This window comes from Pteropus alecto, unplaced genomic scaffold, assembly GCF_000325575.1.
Source record: "Pteropus alecto unplaced genomic scaffold, ASM32557v1 scaffold21, whole genome shotgun sequence".
In the NCBI taxonomy this organism is placed as follows: Eukaryota; Metazoa; Chordata; class Mammalia; order Chiroptera; family Pteropodidae; genus Pteropus; species Pteropus alecto.
The window spans coordinates 18,176,723-18,195,480 of record NW_006436282.1 but is presented as its reverse complement, the minus strand read 5'-3'; the positions used below and the strand labels follow the sequence as shown (position 1 = coordinate 18,195,480).

The 18,758-nt window shown below is 42.4% G+C and overlaps 1 pseudogene; it reads left to right on the top strand.

Annotated features, from left to right (window-relative positions):
• Positions 1–17,194: 17,194 nt before the first annotated feature.
• LOC112479841 lies at positions 17,195–17,313 on the top strand (annotated as a pseudogene).
• The last annotated feature ends 1,445 nt before the right edge of the window (positions 17,314–18,758 follow it).

The window sequence follows — 18,758 nt, the reverse complement described above, 5'->3', positions numbered from 1 at the left end:
ATCCTAAATACAAGCATAATAAAAGCTAATACTTATTCAGTGCTTACCATGTGCCTGCTGCCGTGTTTAGCACTTTAGATGCATTTTCTCATTTAATCCTCACACTAGACTTGGACATAGATACCATTATTAGCTTCGTTTTAGAGGTGATGAGACTGTGGTGCAGGGAAGAGAAATGTCATGCAAAGGTCACGGTGGTGGATCGATAGTCAAAGTGATCACAACTCTTACTCTTACCATTGTGCACACTCTGCAGTGTGACTCTGCAGCATGTGGCCGGTCTCCTGGCTTGGTTTTGGCCAACGGACTGAGGCTTTGCTGGTAGTGCCTAGTTCTGAGCCTAGACGTCCAACGCTTCTACACTTCCTCTTAGAATTCTGCCAGGCTGTCAGGTGAACAAACCCGGACTAGCCTGCTGGAGGATGAGGGACCACATGGAGCAGAGATAAGCTGTCCCAACCAAGACCATCCTAGACCACCAGCCAGCATCCTGCAGACACTTGAAAGGGCCCAGATGAGCTCAGATGAGTCTGGCCCAGATTAGCAGAACCACCAAGCTGATCTGCTGACCAGAGAGTAATGGTTGTCATTTTAAGCCACCGAGTTTTGGGGTGATTGTTACACAGCCATTAATAACTGAAACAATGACCTAAGTAAAGCTTGCATTCCGACCAGGTTTCTTTACTCCATGGTCCTTTGCCCTTTAACTTCTAATCTCTAGTGACACACCTCCATGTTCCGCATCCCACTGGTGAGCACTGACTTCTCCAATTCCACCTTTCTCTTTCCAGTAGGTTCCAGTAGTAAATATTTCCGGTTGCCCACCGATGTTCATCTGCTAGCAATATATATAGGGATATATATAAGGATCTCAACTCTAGGGGCAAATCTGGACTGAAAAAGCCAGCAACGGTGGCTGCAACCCATCGGCCACGAAGGAACGAGCAGGAACGAATATGTGACTGTTTCTGATAATGAGGTAGAAGGGTGGGCCAAACAGAGGGCTTTGGGGGAAGATTTCCTTTTTTTCTGAGGACAGAAACACCAGTATCTACAGTCTTTTTCTGATTCTGCAGCAATGAAGGGGGCCTCCTCAAGGCTGAAGGCAATGCTGAGGATGGCAGAACACAGACACTGAGATCGCCGGGGTCTTAGACGTTAAGACAGAACCATGTGCTTGGGGTCCATACTGATTTTCCTCTGAATTTTCCCTTTCGTTTAAGCTTGTTTTTTGTTTGTTTGTTTGTTTTTAACTAGTAGCCCAAAGCGTCCTCATAAATAGAGTTCTAATCATCAGTTAAAAAGATTCAGCCGACTGGTTGCTAAGCCCTTTATTCCTGCAAAAACTAAAGTAAAAGCCCTTAATTCTTGCAATAACCAAACTAAAAGTTCAGAGGACACTGAAGCCGATTCTCAGGAGGCAGGCTTCAACTTCGTGGAGACGTATCTGCTTCTTCTGGCTGACTTCAGCAGTAAGCAGCTGCCTTGGGACTTAGAGCAGGATGACTGCAGGAAGCGGGTAAAGGGTGAAGATTTGGGGGACGTTCTGGGGAGCGTGACTGAAGGGCGGGCAGAGATCCAAGGCTACAACGGATGTTCAAGCAATGGCTGTTCCTGGGAGGCTCTCCCTTCAATTGGTACCAGCTTTTCCTTCCCATCCCTCTACTTCCAGGAAGCACCTGGTATGCCTCTTTATTCAATAGTCATGCTCAAAATATTCAACAACTGGTATGCTCAGACGGAGACCAGTAAAAACAGAGGGCTACTGCACACTGGGGCAGGGTCTTGGAGACCCGTGCTTTTGGGATCATGGGGAAGTTGGGGGCCATTGGTGGGGAGGAGTGTCTTGAAGAGGGGTCAGGGCATAAAGCATAGAAGATGAATACTGTGGAGCAGGTGGATGGGCAGTCTGGACCGTGGGTATTTACAAGTTTGGACTAATTTTCCAAAATTTAATAAAAATTTTAACAACTCGTTCAGCCATACCAGGGCATAGCAGACTATTCTAATACACACTACATTCTATGTGCATCTGTCGGCTCTGCCTGCTTGTGTACCCCGGAGGCCAGAGGCACTGCGAAACTTGCTCATCTGCATATCCCCAGCGCTCGGCACAACCCCAGCACACAGGCCATCTCAACGCAGTTGGATGAATTGAACAGCATCAACAATATAAACCCCTGAGACTTATTCTCTTCGTGAAGTCCAGATTCTGAATGAAGAGGAATTTGACTGGTCACAGCCATTTTCCTCCGAAACAATTATTTCTTTGGAGCAGAGTTATGGGGAGTTAAGGTGACCTCTGACGTTCCGACCTCCTTCGCCCTGAGATAGCTCAAGATTAAACCGTCTCATTGAGGAGAGCAGATGGCAGAGGGAGCTGGGGGGAGAGAACAGCCCCCTGTGTCTTGCAGGCTTGGAGCATGCTGTGCCCGTAGCTGCTGGGCCTCCATCATCATTAGAGGTTCAACAGTTCTCATTTGACTGAGAAAAGGGCGCAGAACCCCGCCCCACACAACCTTGCCCTGGGGAACTCCCCAAAGAAGCCTGGAATCCCAGGGCTTGGACACGGTCTTGTTCTCGAAGGGCCTGCTGTGTCCTTTTCATCTTTCCCCCAACTCCAAGCCTGGCAGGAGGTCAGGGACCTCTATGCTGAGAGCTGGAGTGAGGGGATGAATGAATGCGTGAATGCATGAATGAATGAATGAGTGAGGGTACCCTCCTTTGCAAGCAATTTTGGTAGAGAGAACATGAAACGAACTTTGGAGTCATATTAATTTGGCTTCACATACAGATTTTGTCACTTAATGGCTATTGACTTCGGGGAAATTCCTTCCCTTCTGTAAGTGTCTGTTTCTAGTATACAAATAGGTACAATAAAACCAACTGTCAGGGGCTTGGGACTCACGTGAAGTGCCTAGTGTAACATCGAGTTGCTCGATAAATTGTGACTACTCCTTCTCTTCCATGTTCTTTTTCTTCATTTTATCTTTTTTTTTGTTTTAATATTGTCATTATTATTATTACTATTCTTAAACTGCTACTGAAAGATACTCTTTATATGTTCTAGAATTGCCTCGTTTAAGTATCTTCTCTTAAATATTGTCCAGATAAGTCATCATTTAAACAGTCTCTCTGAAAGTCTTTGTTGTAAATTTATAGCCATTTCACTCCCGTAAAGAAGGGAGAAAGGTCATTTTGAAACAAGGCTATGAGGGATTGTAATGTCCAGACCCAGTGGGTACTGACTTTAGTTTATTTTCTCCCTCATAATCTTTACTGAGCACTCACAGTGTGCCAGGCACCGTGCTAAGCTCCTTGTTATCCTAATCTCTACCACAGCCAGAGATGTGGATTCCAACATGATCTTTATTTTATGGATGAGAAAACAGGCTTAGAGAGGTTAGATGAAGAGAGAATGCAAGCAGCAGAGCCAGCACCATGACTGTGATGGTTGTACCCCAGCATCTATTCCTGCCTCCCCTCGGGTGTAGCATACTTCTGGTTTTGGTGCCATCGGCCCCATCCCAGACTGTAATGAGCAACTCTAATTAGTCTAAACCAACCACTGTAATCCTACTTCTTTTGCCCAGTGATTGGCTCAGACGAACCAGACTATAGCCAATTACTGCAGGGCATTCCCCTAGCCAATCACACTAAAGTGACTGACTCTGCTTCTCTGGTTGGTGGAGACCAGATCTGCCTCTTCTTTCCCTGCTGGCTCCTGATGAGGAAGCCCTGACTGTGGCTCATAGCCATCCTGCCGCATAGGGAAATTAAGGAATCCGTCTGAGAATGAAGCTAAAACAGTAGAGTGGAGAGAAGAGCCACTGACATCCTTCAACTCCTGGATCAACAAACTCAGGAGTCTGCTCTGTCTGTGGTCTGATATGAGCCACTGATTTCCTTTGCTGTTAAACCAGTTTGATTTGATTTTTCTGTTACTTGGAATCAAAAACATTCTAAATGTTATAGCAATAATCAAACCTGGGTCTATCTGACCCACGAACAGTGTGTGTACACTGGTCGTCTTTCTGCTGGTTGTCTTGAAACTCACACCTTTATCAGCAGCCTGGAGCATCACTAGGTCTCAGCGAGGATGCAGCATTTCTGGGGCAGTTAGTTCTGGCTGGAAGGTGGAGGCCCCAGGAGGTAGCTGGTGGGCACTTAAGGTCACTTTCGAATTAGTGATTAGAGGCCATGAGAACAAAGCTGATGGCTATTTCTAGATACAGGGTAATGAAAACCGCTTGTTGGGGTGACTCCAGCCAAGCCGGGCTTTAGAGAAGGGCAAGGGACAAGAAAAGCAGACAGCTGCCATGGCTGCTTATCAGGCCTTGACGTATCGAACATGTGAAAATGCTAAACTCTTCCAACTGCCATCTAATTTGCACAAGTGCTTAGAGAGAACACTGAATGTATCAGAGCTTGAAGTACAAAATATTAAAAAATAAATCACTGCTAGTAAAATCGTAGCACTTTTAGGAGATCCATTTGAAAAGACAGTTAGCAGAGTCAATCTGAGGCACATTCATCAGGCTTGGAAATCACGAAGGAGGCCCATTCACACAGGACTCGCCTTAGCCAGCCCAAGGAGACCCTAAAATTTAAGGCCGAGAATAGCTGAATCCTGACAACTAGGAATCGGATCATTGGAAACTTGAATCAAAGTGTTTAAAGAGATAAAAGAAAATGCCAGCCCAAGTAGGTGAGATCAAGAAGATGATTTTCTTGCTTTTCCTTTTTCTGGGCTCAGCCTTCATGGGGACACCCATGGCAGGGACTGCTGTCAGTCACCCCCCACAGACCTCATCATGCCCAAGCTTCTGAGCCCAGGTGTAAAGTTAATTTCCCAGATGTGGGGTTCAGATAACTGACAATTAAGAACCTTCTGTATTGGGCCTCAAGTCTCCCTGACTGCCTGCAATTGAAGGACACATGTTGACCTCACTGGCAAGCATCCAGCCTTCCTGTTTGTCCAGTTTGACTCTTGTACAGGAAGAAGGATCCTAAATTCTGACTGGGCACTTTCTCTTTCCAGGCCTCCGGCCTCAAAAAAAGCCTGATCTCCTTGGGCCCTTGGCTGACCGATATGTAGTGTCATACCCGGGGCCGGTCTCTATAGCCCTGTCTGTTTCGCCTGGCCTCTGGGGGAGAGAATGCCAGGACAAGACTCAGCTCTTTTCCCTTCCTGCCCACCCCATACTTTGTGAGAGAGAATGACCTTGACTCATTTGCGTGTTAACCAATTTTTTAAAATGAAGCAATGCAACATGATGGCTTAGAAAGCAGTGCTTCTCGAATGTCTGTGGTGAACAACCAGTGGTTTATATTTTCAGTTTTTCACAGAATAAAATGTGGGCTCTCTGTGCATAGCTAGCATGCAGCCTGTGCCTCCTGTGACTCACAGTGCAAATCTGACAGCCCCGAGCTCACCTACATCCTGTTTATTGAGATACTCCCACTGATCATGCACTTGGACATCATGGCAGTCTCAAATTAGAAAAGATTCCCAAAGTGTCCTTTGATTCAGTACTTTCTGTACTTATCTTGTCACAGACTGGGAATAAATAGGTCACATCTGCAGTTGGCACTTTGAGTAACATTTATTTACAACAACGGTCCTCCAAATGTAGTCCCTGGACCAGCAGTGGCAGCATCACCTGGGAACTTGTTAGGAAAGCGAATTACTGGGCTCCCTCTAGAACCTAAGGAATGAGAAACTCTGGATACAGAGCCCAGAAATCTGGACTTCTACCAGTTGTCTGTGTGACTGAGAAGATGCACATGCAAATTCGTAGAACCACCACACGTGTATTTGGACAGGGCAACCAGTTAACAGTCACAGATATATTAGGAGATTTCTACTGTTGCGGCCTCATGTATCATTCAAAAGAAAGGATTGTGTCTTAATTCTTAGTGACTTCCGAGCTCACTTTTTAAAGCTGTGAATCGTGCTTGCCCCGCAATTGATGAGTAGGGTATTCCACAAGAATATGTTTATAGACTCATCTTAACCAAGCCCACAGTTGGGGTTTCCAAAGTTAATCTTTAAGAGATTCAGAAGTGAGTTACCATTTTACAGCTTCTCCTCACTCCACCCTTTTCTTCTGCATCATTTTCAGCGACGCTTCAACAGCACACACACGAAGATGCTCAGTAGGAAGGAACAGGAAGAGAGGGAAGACGATGTTTCTCAAGAGCAAGGATCCTGGAGCCCCTGCCTGTGTCTCTCCAGCACCTGGCCCATCACAGACGCTTAGTCCATCTTAATGGAATAAATGAGTGAATGAATGAACACACGGAAGAACAGAATTTGATGAGCTAGAACACTTCACAAAAGGATGTTCCCATTAATGGAACTTTCTCGTTAATTGGCATATCCTTTTTGCTCTGGTTCTTATTTTTAAAACTCTTTCCTGAAAATGTGCATTTTGTTTTTCATCTAGTTTGAGTGAATTCCTATTAATTGCAACCCGAATGTCATCAGACTAAAAGATAGCCTTGTTCAAGTGTGATACATCCAAATTACATCTATCCGAAAGGGAATATTATTGTACAAGTTTCTCGGTCACATAAAATAGTAAAATCGAGCATTTTATTTGTGAGAATTTTATTATCGAGAATGAATTTTATTGGAAATCACATGCAGAGAAAAGCTAATAAAACAATTATAACTCATGAAGCATGGCACACGTATGCCATTATTTTGGGTGAAATGTAATTATTTTTATTACTAACAGTTAAATTAAGCACACCAGCATTTGGCATTACCATGAGAGTAATTGGTATAATCATTCTATAACAAGCTCAGAGTTGTTCAGGCAGGATGCTTCAAAGAAACAGGAAAAATAAGCAAGGAAAATCATACGATGTAAAAAGAGATTGAGAGAAAAGTGAAAACATCCACCAACTGATTTGCTTGCAGAAGACCAAGCTGCTGGAATGATGGATTTACAGAGACGAGTGGATTCTTTGTCTAAAACGTCATTGGCACGATGCTAAGACAACCCATTGATTTGAGCCGTTTAACCCTAACCTGACTGAATTGGCCAGTCGGTTGGAGTGCCTTGGGACTCTCTCTGTGACGTGTCTGTCTGGGATATCTGCAGACACACACCATCCCTTCTTAATGGAGACCGAAAGCTCTGTGACCACATAAATGCAATGAGACCTGGGCGTACCAAGCAGAAATTTACAAATCTGGCTCAGGGTCCCCATTACGACCCAGGCCAGCTCATGCTGCAGAAATTGATGGTCATTTCCGGAACAAAAAAATTTAAACGAAACCTTTAATTTTGGAAGGGTGACTTGAATTCAAATCTTAACTCTCTTTCTTCAGCCTTAGGGAGGCCTTCCGTATGATGAGAATAATCCGGTGACCTGCCTCATAGGCTTTTTTTTTTTTTTAGATGATTAAGTAACACATTGCACATAAAGCATTTATTGTCCTGCCTGGTGTTTAATTAACATTAGCTATTATTAGTCATTTCTCTTCATCAAGCATCAAGCATAGAGTTTTTCTTGGTTTGCCCAACGCTACCTCCTTGGTGTTAGATATTTAAATTAATGTCCAAAGTCAGAGATTGGATGCCTAATGGCACACTCCTCACTCCAGTGCTGAGTTTACATCACACTTTATGAGCTGGCTGTGAAGGAAGGGATGCTTTTCCCACCCAAAACGTATCGTCCCAGTTGATGGCTACGAAACCAAAAAGCTGCAGCAATAAAAAATAGTTTCAGGTTCTGAACAGAGGAACAAACGAAAGAGAATTCCAAACTCATGCCTGCCAAGTTTTCTCCTATTTGGAAGTAGCCCATATGAAATTCTAGAACTCTCTACAGGTAACTCACATTCTGTCCATTAGCTTTCCTGTTCGCTGTCGTCTACTTACGTCAACTCTTAATATATAAGAACTTTTCAGGAAATTCAGTTTTAGAAAGACAGCGAAGGAGCTTTGAATTGGCAAAAGCTTCACATTTCAGAGGTGATACTAATCTAAAGAAACACACTATTATCTTAGTAATTTCCAATTGTTCCTGGAAGCATTTTACTGCGGAGACCACTGCCAGCTATTAAGTAGAGGAGACTCGTTTCGGTTGCCAGAATTAGCTGAAATTAAGATCCTTTGACATCTTCTTACAGAAAAAAGTCAGTTTCAGTACAAACAATTCAGAATTTAATAGATTGTGACAGGTTATAAAATTCTATGCTTTTGAAAGAAAAGCTTTGCTGGTGGAATAATGTGTTTCTAATTTACACATAATAGGCCCACAAAGCTATGACTAGAAGGACATTAAAGTAATGAGGAAATTCCAGGTATAGACACTTTCTGCAGAGATCTTAAAGATTATGATTAGAGCACTCATTTTCCCAAGTACCTTACATAGCAAGAGCCAAAATGAAGGTGGCCAGGACAAGGGAAGGGGACCGCAAGAGCGACGGGCTCCAGTTTTGAGGGTAGGCGAAGTGTTTTTGGGATAGCTGCTCAACACAGAGGTGGGGGATTATATTAAACTTAATAAATGCGGTAAACTACTGAATACCCACCAAGGGCCGAGCACTGGGTGATTGTCCGCGAATGAGGAAGAATCACCAATGACACGAGCGTTAAGAAAGGCAATGGGATTTGTGTGGATAAAACTCCTCCTCGGTTAGAAAGAAGACTTCCACTCTGCCTTGATTCTTTGTCCCCACAGTCATGGGGTCAAACCACTCATTTGCAGCCCACTCACGATTAACGCCATGCAAAATGGATCCATCGGATGCTTTTATTATGTAAATAAATCTCGGTGCTACTCCATTACTTAAAATGTAAACTCAATGGCAAAGAATATTTGAAGTGTGTCATTTGATGTGACTCTGGGTAGCTGTTCTCATACCTCAAACCGATACAGACATACAGAAAGCGGCTCGTGCAACACGGCAGAGAAAGTGCTCGTAATAAAAGGCACATGCTCCACTTTACTGCCAATTAGTATTTTCCTGCCCCCCCCCCTTTTTTTTTTGAGATCAGTTTCTCAGGTGTAAGTCGATATAATTTAGAAACCTGCTTTCTGTCTAGAAAGTCTTGTTCTATGATTGCTTCTGCTCTTGTTTCTACTTTGGGTGCTGCATCTCATATATGTTATTAGTCAATACTGACCACCCAGGTGTGAGATCTGGCAAGTTTGTTTTTTCTTAAAAAATTTCTCCAACAAGAGTTTCATTGCTCTCCTCTTCTTTCCTTCGGTCTTTCAAAAAAAAAAAATATTTTGAACACCCTCTAAATGCCAGACATATTCTAAGAATGAAGAATAAGATTCATGGATTCTTAGAACTTGCATTCTGGGAGGAGAGATGGGGAGGTGTGAGACAGTTGACTCAGAAACTAAGATAATTATTTGTGCCTCATTGTCCTCCTGTGTCATGTTTCAGCTCTAGTGCTCTTTGATCTGTTAGGGTCTCTTCCACCAGAGAAGTCTTTCATAGCCTTGGCTTTACCTGAGAATGTGTGTGTGGGGGCAGGGTGGGGGGAAGATTGCAAGAAGGTTAGAGGATGTCACCTCTCACCTAGAACCCGACCATTGGACTAGTATGAGAAGATGATAGGTTGACAGTTCAAAGATCATCATATAACCACAGAAGAGTGGAAAAGGTCCAAATAAAACAAAGAAATGTTTATGTCAGCAGCTTTGCTCTTCCAAAGCCCATTTCTTCCTGACTTGTTCAAGAGGCATGATATTTGGTTACAAGATACTATTTCCTTCTTCGTCCTCCATAATGAAGAGTGTCTTTGTGACACTAAATAGCTGGGCAGTCAAGTCAATTTAGCCAGAGAAAACAAATCCAGCCACAAGTTGTTTGGCATCAAATAAAAAAGTAATCTTTTTTTTTTTTTTTTAATCTTTTAATCTTTCAACTGGTCTGTTACCTTGGGGTATTCTGGAATCCATTTGTCTATAACTTAAATTTCTTTCAAGAAAGGATATCATAGAATTCTTTCTTATCCTTCAGTAGTCATCGTGCTTGATTCATTAATAAAATTTCTAGAAATAAGATCAGAAACCATGTTGGTCCCGTTCATTTGGAATGTACATTTATTTTTTATTTTTTTTTATTGTTACTCAGTAGAAGCTCTTACTATAATAACATGAGAATTTTCTTGTTATAGGAGAACCAGAATCGGGTTTTGCTGTTCTTAGCATCTCGAGAACTTGAAATCTTCAATTCCACTCGAAATGAAATCATATTCTTCTGAAAGAATTTTGGGCATAAACTTGGGTTGTTGGGTAATAGGGGTTTGAAGTTACTTCAGTAATTTTTAACGTGAAGAAACAGCCCTGGTTTGTGGTTGAAAAAAAGATAAGCTATTTTCATTGCTTGGGCTTCTAGAAAACTAAGTTCCCAATAGACCGAAATTTGACCTCCAGACTGGTCTGTGATTTCTTTCAGAGTGGGCCCATGCACAAGATAACTGTTTATTTCCTTGCCGAACCTCTCACGTGGAATTTTAGATTTGGAAATAATCTTAAAGGTCATTTCGTTTTATTTTCATTCCTCCCAAATCTAACATTTGTATCTCCTAAAGGACCAAATGTACTTACAAATAAATCACCAGTTTGTGGTACATGAAAAGTGCATAGCACAGATGTATGCAATAAGATTCACAGAGAGAATCCACAGAGAAACAAAAAGATGCAAAAAAAAAAAAAAAAAATTGCAAGTGCCAACTGCATCTCAGCAACCCATGGTATGGGAGATATATATCTGAACTGGCTCACTCTGTCCATGGCAATCAGAGAAACAAAACACCTTCTTTTTAAACAGAAGATCTCAGCTAAGCATTTGGATATCACTTGCTGCCATTTTTCTATAATCCTTATTTCTTGGAAGCTCCTGTACAATTCACGCAGTTTCTGAAATCTATGCCTCAAAGTGATGATTTTGATAGCGACGTCTTTTCTTATGCATATGCATTTTGAGCAGAATAATTAATTTGCTTAATACTTAACATAAATATTAACATTAAAATAAATACTTTGCTTAATATTACTTACAAGATACTTAGAAGTAATTGAAGTGAAATGCCTCAAATGACTTCCCATATAGTAAGGAATACAAGAAGTCTGAAAGGAATTTTGCCAATAGTTTCCCAAAGTCATAAAAGGTATGTACCTTTGACCTTGTAATTCTACATCTAAGAATTTACCTTAAAAATACAAAGAAATAAAATACCAATAATAAAAAAAATGGGAAGCAATCCAAATACCCAATACTAGCTATGAAGGGAATTAACACTACCTTGCTCTAACAAATAACACCGAATTGCAGTGGCTTAACAAAATAAACAGTTTCTTTTCTGCTCATGACACAGTTTAGGTGGTTGTTTGGTGGCTTTCCACACAGTGATTAGGGACCCTAGCTTCTTCTGTCTTGTGGTTCTATCATCCAGAACCTCAAAGACCTCCTCCAGACCCCCACATTCATCCAATGGATGAATGAAGAGAGGGCGAAGAGAGATGCTGGACTTGTTATAGGCTGACTATGGCTTACGTCATTCTGACCACATTCTGTTAGTCAGAACCTGGTCATGTGGCCAGACTATCTGCAAGGGATGCTGGGAAATGTAATTTTCCATTATGGCCAAGACGAGGAAACAGGATTGGTGAGCGTCTAGCCTGTTTCTGGCACATTTACAGATCAGCTAAATGAAGTATGGTACATCTGTACACAAGACACTTATGCAGCCATTAAAAATGAAGCTGTAGAAGAATATTTAATGAAAAAGGAAAAATTTATGCTATGTTAAACGAAAAAGGCAGACGACAAAACATTTAGATTAGAATCCTGACTGTCAAAAAATATATGTTGTCAAAAACATATATTTATAAATAAAAGTCCTAGAGGATATACAGTAGTATTTCTTTCTGCATGGTGAGAATGAAAAGATTTTCCTTTTCTACCCTGTGCTTTTCTATATTTTTCAACTTTATACTGCGAATATGCATCACATATAAAATCAGAACATTGTTAAAAATAACTCTACCTTAGGATAGTGCTCTCCAAGAGGAATATAATGAAAATCACACATACAATTTTAAATTAAAATAAAAAGAATAATGTAGTTATTTAACCTAACAAATTCAAATATTATTCCAACATGCAATCAATAAATATAAAACTTTGATAAAAATTTTTGTATTTTTTATTATAAAAAGTCTTTTAAATATAGATGTATTTTACACGTACAGCAGGCCTCGATGTAGTCCACATTTCAAATGCTCAACAGCCATATGTGTTGGTGGCTACTGTATTGGACAAATCACCTGCCAGTGTGGGTAGTGGCCTGGGGTAAATTGGAAGAGTCTGTGGTAGCTCAGAGGAGTGCGATGTCTCAGACATGTGGGAATTGGGAAAAGCTTCGTGAAGGAGGTGGCTTTTGAAATTGAGATTGGAAGGATATGTTTAATCATGCCCTTGAAAACCATAATATCGATAACAGCTAACATTTATTGCGCCTTGGCCTATGCCTGTCACTGTGCTGACCGCTAGGGGTCGGTAGAGAGATGAACTTTCTGAACAGAGAGAACTCCAGCAACAGCCAAAGCAGGGAAGAAAAGTGAAGAAAGCACAACACACTTGCAAGTATCTGATGGGAGTCAGGGAGATTGGAACGATATAGTGCTGTACTCTTGGGAAAGCAGCAGAAAGCCAGTTGGAGCCAAGTTTAGAAGCACCTCGAATGTTAAGGGAGGAACTTTCCACCCAGTTCAGTGAGAATAACACATATTTCTAAGCGACTTGTGACAGGTGTGGTTCCAGTGCTTACTATGTATTAACTCACTGTAGGATAAGTATTAATATTGTCCTCATTTTACAGTTGAGGAAACCGAGGCACAGAGACATTAGGAAACTTCCCAAGGTTATACATTGTGTAACAAAGCTTGGTGGAGCCTGGATTCCAACCCAAACATTTCTGTCTCCAAAGTCCACCCCTCGACCATTCACAAAGACCATGAATTTTGGAACCAGAGACCCAGATCCACATCCCACGTTCTTCACTCTCTCACTAGAATTTGAAGCAGTTCCCTGACACTCAGAGCCTCAGCTTCCTCCTCCCTGAAAACAGGGCATGTCCTGCCTAACTCATGTGTCACTGCGTGGATGTAATGACACCAGGCACAGAAACACCAAGTATGCTGTGTGGCACAGAGCAGATGCCCTTAAATGCTGGTCACCCTGCAAAATGCCACAGGGAGCCATTTCAGGCCTTTAGACAAGGGAATGGGACGACTGGACTTATACTTCAGGAAGATTTACGCTGGAAGCACTCATCGACCCTGATCGCTCTGCCGGATTGGTTGGAGCCAGGAGAGATGTATTGGGAAAGTATAGGGTAGTCCAAATAATACATAATGAGGGCCTGGACTGGAACAGTCACCAGGCACAGAAACACCAAGTATGCTGTGTGGCACAGAGCAGATGCCCTTACATGCTGGTCGCCCTGCAAAATGCCACAGGGAGCCATTTCAGGCCTTTAGACAAGGGCATGGGATGACTGGACTTATACTTCAGGAAGATTTACACTGGAAGCACCCATCGTTCCTGATCACTCTGCCGGATTGGTTGGAGCCAGGAAAGATGTATTGGGAAAGTATTACGGTAGTCCAAATAATAAGTAATGAGGGCCTGTGCTGGAACAGGGGCAGAGAGAATGCAATCGTATTATCTAATCGTAGGATATTAGAGCCAGAACAGGCCCTGTGGATCACACAGTCCAAACTATCCTCATGTTATAGAGTAAAAGAGCCGATATCCAGACTTAAATGACTTATCCAAGGATAAGTCAGGAGACTTAGTAGTTCTCGTTCCAGATCCTCTAGTTCCCATGACTTTTTTTTTTCTCACCTCATAGCGCTGTTAAACACCAACGCTAGAATCTTCAATTCTTAATAAAAATAATGGAGTATCTCAATTTTGTCTAAATCATATACTTCCTACTCTTCAATAGCATCCATGGACTTTAATCTCATTTGATCTGTCAGTGACGACTCTTCCACCTGCAAAGGAAGGTAAGTAGTCTGGAGTCTGAATGATTTCTATACTTCATACAGGTAAACTGAGGCATGGGGGAAGAAGACACGTATTTCTGGCTCAAACCCTCACAGATTTACATTTAAATTAGTTTTTAAAAAACTAAAGTTTATTTTGAAATGTTACCAAAATGTTGAAACAGGAACAGTATTCAAAAAACTTCATGCTGAACAGAATTTCATGGGGACAAGGAGGCTTAGATTTTACAGGTCATTCGGATCTTAGATGTTAATGATTTGGTTCCATTGAAATTATGTGTTATCAATGGGAAATAGGATCTTTGTAGTTGTTCTGTTTTTAAATATAGTAAAAGTATAGGAAACTTATAGAAGTATAATTTTTTCCTATACTTTGTGAAAGTATAGAAAGTATGAAAGTATATAAAATTTCTTGCTTAGAAAATATGCTGAGATGCTATCTCTTCCATCTCCCAGTCAGAGTGGAGGAAAACAATGTATTTGCCTATGAGGAAGGCGAAATTCTACCACAGGAGGGCGCAGGAAATGTCAGATGCTTTTTCAGATAAAGGACACTAGGTGGCGCCACTCTGCTAGTTTTCTTCACGTCTGTTTTTAATTTCTTATTTTTTTATTCCTTTGTTTAGTAGCGGTGTTAATGGGTTAGCTTTAGTCATGTAAAAAAAATTTTTTGTTTTTCTGTCCTTTTCTTAACATGTTTGGGTCTGTCATTATGCCTTTATAAAATTATGCCAAAGAAGTAGAACTAGTTATTCATCTTAATATATTTTTCTCACAGTATATGAATTAATTAGATTTTGCTTTTGCAATAATTTTCAGGACGTTCAAGTGTGAGTCCAGACTGAATTTTCCTTTTCAGTCTACAATTGTCTCAGATTCTTTAAAATTTTGTTAAAGATTTCATTTTATTTTGATTTTAAAAGAGACATAATTCTGAGTCCTGAGCCACAAAAATATAACATAGCTCAAACTCTGAAAATTATGATAGGTATTAATGAAGGAAATGAAAATAGATTCTCCTATTGGTATTTCTGTAAAGAGGAGTTTCTCTAGCATTATTTAATTAATTAGCTGTATGTCTGCATTATACCCCTCTCTGGAGTTCAGTTAGAGTGGAAGAAAGAAACCAAACAATATATTTGCCTAGAAGGAAGGCTAAACTCTAAAATTATAAAAATAAGGAAATTTCTCTGAATACCCTCAAAGAGCTGTGATCTTATGAGTTTATAAACACAGTCATGGCCCTGCCCGCCCCGAACACAGTGATCGAATATATATTATAAGCTACAACTTAAAAAAAAATTGGATATTTAGTGGCACAGCTTATGCAGCCGTGAGCCCCAGCCGGCTTTTCAATCTGCGTTACTCGACTGGGGTCCCTGAAGTCTAGACACCAGGAATAAGCTGGCTGCTCTGGCAGAGAGTCACGGAGTAAGTGACTGCTCTGGCAGAGTCACGCACAGGGACCAGGACTCCCTCAGCATGCTGGATCTGCCTGCCGGGAGGCTTCGAACCCGACTCTGTCTCCATTTCTTACTGGCTGGAAGAAGTGAATCCATTAATTAGAAAGCAGACATTGAGCTCGGTGCTAGACACCATGATGGATACTTGGAGAGGTAAAAGGCCAGGCACTGGGTAGCTCACAGTCGAGGGGGTACACAAGTTGTCTGTTAGTGATAATGGAGAACAAGTGCCCAATGCGATCAGGTCTGTGCCTTTGGCCCTAAACCCTGCCCAGATGTTCGTCCATAGTTGTCACCCTGAGAAGTGATGTTAGGTCACCCCTGGGGACTGGCTGAGTTGTGGGGAAATCAGTGAAACTGGGGCAGGCAAGAGAGGGGAGGGCGAGGGACAGGGACTGATGAAATGGTTGACGTTCTCTGCTAACTAGTAGCAAATGTTAGACATCACGATCGTAGGTGCTTTATTTTCTATGAAATATATGGCATAGACATAAACGTGTTTGGTTCCCATAGACCTTCAGCTGCCTGGAAGCTAGTGGTATCTAGAAGTCTGCAAGGCAGTGGGCAGAAAGGGAATAAAAATCCTCGTCACTCCATCCCCGATGATGTCCGCCGAATCTGGTAAAACCTCTAGTGTGAGCTCATCGACCAGACGGTGCATACGGAACCCCTTCAAACACCAGCATTGGAAATACGGGGGCCTCTTTTCTCAGCCCTTATAAATATAGAAATAATCGTGCATCTTTGTGCATGCCATGCCAACTGCTCACCAAGGCCGAGTGGCTAAACGACTCACTGAAGGCCATAAGACATATCGATGTTACAAAAAAATAGTAAAAACTTGGAATAACTTTGTACCTGATGTCATACAGGCTTTGAAGTACATCGTATGAGCATATTTTCTCACTAGTGCGTAGCTACTTAATTGAAGAAGTGGCCGAATCTCGTAAAAATAGAGTAGGCACAGGCCTCCCAGGGCCCCGCTACGCTTGTGAGCGATGAGCCTAGCGATGTGGTGAGTGGACACCCAGCTCTCCTGGGCAGGGTGGTGGGGGGCTCTGGGGAGGCAGGAAGTTGGGAGCCAGTGGAACAGAACCCGCGTTTGCCCGCTGAGCCAGTGAAACGAGGGAAGAGGAGGAAGACGAAGCAGCAGCCATCTGGTTCAAGTGCAAAAGTTCAAAACTTCCTAAGTCAGCAATGGCTCCTTTAGGTTTCAGACAGTGGCCACGGTGACAACTGGCACAAGTGTGGGACTCAAGGAATGACCTGGCTTCCCTTCTTCCACATCTGCCTTAAAGCAGCGGTTCCCAAAGGGTGTTCCGCAGCACACCAGCTCTGAGCGGGGTTGATGGGTGGGAGAACAGATGCTTCTGCATCAAACTGGTTTGGAAAATGCTGAGTTATACAAAATCATCCAAATCTCTTCTCTGTCTGCAGCCTTTAACGGGCCACCGTATCTTATAACTCCTTAAAAGGAGGATTTATCATGTAGGGTTTCCCAAACTTTTCGACTTCAGAAGATTTTTTTTTTTTTTTAATCATAAAATATCTTAAGACAAATGTTCTGAGGAATACCTTTCGGAAAACAATATCCCGATGCACCATAATTTATGCAGATTAAATTCTATTTTAGCAATTTTGGGTGTGGGATTCCCATGATTAAAAAAAATTGACAGATTTCCGGCCATGCTACCCTGAACAAGCCCAATCCCATCTGATCTTGGAAGCTAAGCAGGGTCGGGCCTGGTTAGTACCTGGATGGAAGACCACTTATGAAGACCAGGTGCTGTAGGCGTAAAAAATAAAAAAAAAGGGATTGTAAGCTGACAAGGTCCTTGCAATTTGTGAGGTCAACCAAGGGTTGCCTTGCCTAAAAAAAAAAAAAAATTGACAGAAAAGTGAAAGATTCATTGAATCAACTTTTTTGGTGACATCAAGCAAAATCAAGGGTTCTTTCGATTCATATATTTAAATTATTTGCGTGCATAGACACACTTGTAAAAGGAACATTTTTAGGTGATTTTTCTCAGTCAGCTACGCTGTCAGCTCTGCACCCTCACAATGAGGCCTTGCCACTGCCTTGGAACCTGGTGCCATTGTGGCTGTCAGTCTAAGCATATCTTCTGATGTGAGAAGAAGAATAAATACAGCTCCCGATTTTCAAGTCAAAGACAGGACGAATTGATATTACACAGTAAAATGCAATGAGATTAAATCAATAACATCTGCAATAAGGCATAATGAAGGTAAAATTATATCTCTGGCTTCCTGAACAGCTGTGAATCTATTTTTAATGATCCTCATTTTTGGCAGCCAGCTAACAACTTCTAAAACGTCCTAGAAATTGGATTGTTAAGCAGATGAGCACTGCAGTGGCTCAGAATGTCATTAATTTCAGCTGCCTTATCCATCTGCATGGGCGATAATGGAGGCATCACATACTCATCCGTCCACCCGCCCCACTGAGCACCCTACTAGCTGGGCCTTGGGTGGCCCCCGAAAATGCTGGGAACAGCAAGGCAGGAGAGCTGTGGGGAAAGAGGTTCTCTTGGGAGGATCATGGGCTGTCGAATTAATGAGAGAAAGGAAAAGTCCTCACTTTTGTAATTCCAGCTGCTGTGCATAATTGGCTGTCAGTCTACACGGCACTATTGGAACTTCATAAACCGCCGCAGAGAACAAGGCGTTCTAACGATCTCCCCTTTGCCAACAGGGCACTTCGGTTCCACGGGATTGCTCTGCCCGGGACTCGTTCAAGGTCACACTGCCAGCAAGCGCAGGAGCCAGGACGCAACCCAGGTCTTCTCATCCCAAAGCCAGGGTCATTTCTGTGGCCCAGCAGGTCCTCTGCTTGTTTGAATGGCAGCCGTAGGAAAGGATCCGTGAAAGATTTGAAACTGGGGACGGGTGGACTGTCAAGGTTGTCCATGCTGATCTTTGCCTGGCTCCTCCACATTTTGCTGTAGCTTTTACTAGGGGCCGTGACTGGGAAATCGGCAGGCGATCCCTTTGGCTGATGTTTTGAGCTCGCTTCACTTTTCTGGACTGGTGGAGGGGAGTGCTGGTAGCATCCACTACCGTACTTCCCACACCCCACGGACAGATGCTCTGACTCCCACCCAGGTCAGGCTTATGGGTGCAACGGCGTTCCCGAAGATTGCAGCTCAGAGTAGCAGTTCACCATTCCGATTCTCTCTCTGCCCGAGTGAGAGCCGAGAGAAGGCAAATGGATTCCTCATT